The following is a 4,570-nucleotide window of genomic DNA, read 5'->3' on the forward strand; positions in this document are numbered from 1 at the left end:
GAAGATTTAAGTCCCCCATCAATTGGAGGAGGGTATCCCAATATGGGGCCGGCAACAAACTCGGCGGGACACATCTTTTAAAATAAAATTACATCTTACTATATATACTACTATAACCTATACTTAATATAACCAGTTAGATCCTCTTCTTCTCTTATTAGCACACTCGTGAGAATTGCGTTTTTACCCACTGATGATCAGTTCTCCGGACGATATCGGCCTGTCAAACGCAAAAGGTGACAGCTCCGAACAACTAACAGGCCGATATCGTCCGGCGGACTGGTAATCAGTGGGCCCCTTAATAGATATCTAGTTCAAAATCCGAATCGGGCCCCAACACTCGTTTTGGATCACTGAACTGACTGAAATGAGTCAATAATCGTAGTTCTAGTAAGCAAAGAAAAAAGTTACACCACTGTTGGATTCTGGCTTCAAACTGAATTTTTAAATTGTTATTACCCTTGCTTGGCATCCGTCTGAGTCACACTGAAACATTGAAATTAAACCTAGGGTTAAAACGGATACTAGAATCGTACACTTGATGATAGATATAACTAAAACGTTTTTAGATCAAATAGGGTACGATATTTATTATGTCTTAACTTGTAAGTAGTCTGTATGTTAGTTGTTATAATACCTACTAAGTTAACTTTTAGGTTGAGGTTGTAAGATTGGAATGGATCGAAGTTCACATTTTTCTTACTGACACTGTATAAGGGCGATTTCATTTTAACATATAGGTACTTTAAAGCGCGACTTAAGTCGTGTTTCAATAACGTCTAACCGTAACATTCCTGACAAAATATATTGGATTTGACATTGACAGTCAGTTTTGTGACGACAAACTGGAGCAATGATTCCATGACTGGGTCTAGGGGCGACTTAAGTCCTGTTTCAGTAACGTGTAACCGTAACTTCCTGACAAAATGTATGGGATTTGACATTGACAGTCAGTTTTGTGACTACAAACTGGAGCAATGATTCCATGACCGGGTCTAGGTGCGACTTAAGTCGTGTTTCAGTAACGTGTATCCGTAACATTCCTGACAAAATGATTGACAGTCAGTTTTGTGACGACAAACTGCAGCAGTAATTCCATGGCCGGGTCCAGGGATGTGAGGATTTAGGCCTCGAAAAGTCAAAGCTTAGTAATATGTGACGTTATCTATGAAAAGGGACCTTATTGTTGATGGCGCTTACGCCATTATTAACGATGTTCCACCATAAATACAATTCCGCGCGACGCTGTGCGGCGTAAGCGCCATCACTACATAGTAAAAGACAAAGTGGCTTCCCCCTGTCTGTCTGCGCAACGGATTTTGATGTGGTTTTTTTAATAAATAGAGTGATTGAAGAGGAAGGTTTGTGTATAATTTGTTAACCCGTGCGAAGCCGGGGCGGATCGCTAGTCGACAATAAGGTCCCTTTGCATAGAGATAATGCCCCATATAATAAACCAACATATAATAATAATAAGATATAATAAGATTAAGATAAAACAAGTAATAAAAAGCCTTAAAATAAAAATTACAAACTAAAATTAACAACTAGAATTAAAAACTAAGCTTAAAAACTAAGCATAAAAATAAACTATAGATAAAAAATTTGGCCCAAATCGCCGTCCATTGGCAGCGTGCCCAGAAGGCTGGCAGCATTGCCACGTTGTATGGCAATGCTGATCCGCTGTGCTAGATATGACCCAGCCCATATAATAATATACCATTTCAGGCGCCTTCTTCTTGTTCAAGCTCACGTCGAAAGCCAGCCAGTCTTCCAGCTTCAAGTTCCGAGGAACATCTCCTAGAGCAGTGATTCCATGACCGGGTCCAGGGATGTGAGGATTTAGGCCTCGAAAAGTTGTATTTTTATAATATATACCATCTCAGGCGCCTTTTTCTTGTTCAAGCTCACGTCGAAAGCCAGCCAGTCTTCCGGCTTCAAGTTCCGAGGAGTGACAAACTGTAGCAGTGATTCCATGACCGGGTCTGGGGTGGTGGTCAATTCGGTGGTGGTGGTGGTGGTGGCTTCAGTCTGAAACTAATCATCAATCAATCATTCATTTATTGCACCAATAATAATTTATTCATAAGATAAAGATAAGATAAAAGATTTTTATTCGTGACGTTCACAAAACATGTACGAACATGTACAGACAACAACAGCAAGAACAGAAGAGAACAATAAGTGTGCATCACGAAATGGACCCAACTCAGCATAATGCTAGCTATAAAGCCAGCGCTGGTCTTCCGTAGGGCCCATTCGGTGATGCCACGACAGATAACACAAAAAGATACATATTAAAACATTTGCAAAAGATACACAGAAGAAGTAATTAAGAAAACAGAATACGAAAATTTATACATGAAAACGAATTAAGAATACAAACAAAACAAAAAGAAAAGAAATACATAAACATAAGTGCTTGTTGCTAGGCCTACATGAATACGGGGTCCCGTTGTTTCCCATAACGTTTTAAGTCATAATGTATTGTTTGTCATTATTATCATTAGTCATAAAACTGAAACAGTTAACATTTCAGGATTTTCGTTAGGTTATCCTATAGACAGGTTAGGTTAGGTTAGGTTAGGTTTGTTTTATGGCAATCCTGAAAAGTGACGCGTTCCTGAACCAAATGAATTATGATTAACTAAAATGCGGGCAAACAATACATTATGGCTTAAAACTATGTGGGAAACAATAGAGACCCGAATAAAGTATATTTTGACTTGACTTGACTTATTAAATATGTCGAGCGTTTTTCGACTTAAAATACGTGAGTTACCCTTTTAATATTTACCGTTCTTGGGTTGTAACTAACGGGAACGAAAACTGTGCCCTGAAATACAGATTTTTAATATGAAAACGGTTTTGGTAAATAAATTTCTTTCTTAACTGTTTTAATTTTATTATTTCGTAATAACATCATCAAATTCGATTTTATAATGAGATTCAAATTTCGAACATCTGTAAAAACAAAGGAAGGAGTCAACATGACGGTTTAAAACGTCAATTGTAAAATAGTGTGACGAGTGTGGTTGATGCCGAAACAGCGATCGTAATATGCAGTTCCTGAACACTTCATAGAACGCTTATAACCAGGTAAGTACTATTACAAATATTATAATCCATACTAATATTATCAATGCGAAAGTGTGTCTGTCTGTCTGTCCGTTACCTCTTCACGCTTAAACCGCTGAACCGATTTAGTTCACATTTGGTATGGGGATAGTTTGAGTCCCGGGGAAGGATATAGGGTAGTTTTTATCTAGCTAGTATATAATAAAACAAAAAAGTCACCGAAATGTTAAAGCACGACTAGACGTAGATGGGTTTATATATTTAAGAAGCATTGGTAATCTGACGTAAATCCGAGTTGAAAGCTTTAGAAAATCTTGAAAACCGCTTCGCTTTGTCGTATTTAGGTTAGACTTTGTAATGGAAATGAATGTAATTCCTTCTGGGAAAAGCAACAGGCAATTTTTCAACGAAAATCAAATAACAAAACTCCAAACACAACCGCAAGTAAAAACAGCAAATTACTTACCATAAAGACGCATAATAAAGTCTAATTTTGAAGTACAACCGTTTCATATTCTTTACCTTAAATGTGTCACCATAAGAATGAATTTGTTATGCAGGAAATTTGGAATTTAGTCTTTGTGTAAAAAGGTACAGTAATTACGTCAACATTCCTACATTCTAACGGCACATATATTTCTTCAAAGAATAATATGTTGTTGGAAGTAAAGCGCCTGAGGGATTCCTTTTGAACTTGAAAAATACAAAAGTAGCAAAACTAATTAATATACGTTCTATTTTAAATCTTAAATCTATTTAATTAAGTGCTAAAATTCTTAGAACTTATATGTATTGTCTTACATATCTTTGCTTTAAAACATCAAAAGATTTTATTCTTTGTACGAGAAATAACTTACATTTATTATAGTCTGCATGTTTCTTCCAAGTTTCCTGTCCTAATTAAAATGTATTATATAATTAGTTATGCTTGAAAAAACAGTTATAATTATACAATTTTATATATATTATAACCTTATTAGAAAAGTAAGTAAGGCCACTGTGGCTAATTCCGTCATAGGGACAATTCCGTCCACTAGCGTTTTTCTCGAACAACGAATAAAACTGATAATTTCATCGACAAAGCAGCGATTGCTTTTAGTTTCAGCAATTCAAAGTAGATGGGTTTATTTTCCTGTCATTGAAAATCATAGAAATATACGCTCGTAGGCTGAATTAGCTAAGACGGAATTAGCCACATTTACCTTACTTGAGTAAACTTAAAATAGAGAAACTTACCGTGACTCTTGCAAGACCGTCCACTGTGTTACCCTGTATCAAATATAAGTGGTAATTTAATTAATTGATACATGTTTTTTACTACGAGCTAGGTCATTTAATTCGCTGGTTAAACGCATCTTAGATAAATATTTAATTCTGTAATAAAGTAGAATATTTTATAATTAAAGGAAAAAAATTGAAAAAAAGTTACGCTTCCGGCAGGACTTGAACCCGCATCCTCCACAATCCGTGAACACACGAACCAATCAATCTC

The 4,570-nt window shown here is 36.1% G+C and overlaps 1 long non-coding RNA gene across 1 annotated transcript; it reads right to left on the reverse strand.

Annotated features, from left to right (window-relative positions):
- Positions 1 to 2,802: 2,802 nt before the first annotated feature.
- Positions 2,803 to 4,357, reverse strand: LOC134658905 (uncharacterized). Its single transcript, XR_010097771.1, has 3 exons — positions 4,315 to 4,357; positions 3,936 to 3,974; positions 2,803 to 2,836 (listed from the first exon to the last, which is right to left on the reverse strand). It is a non-coding gene; the product is annotated as an uncharacterized LOC134658905 (long non-coding RNA).
- Positions 4,358 to 4,570: the final 213 nt, after the last annotated feature.

The sequence above is a fragment of the Cydia amplana genome, chromosome 23, assembly GCF_948474715.1.
Source record: "Cydia amplana chromosome 23, ilCydAmpl1.1, whole genome shotgun sequence".
Taxonomy (NCBI): Eukaryota; Metazoa; Arthropoda; class Insecta; order Lepidoptera; family Tortricidae; genus Cydia; species Cydia amplana.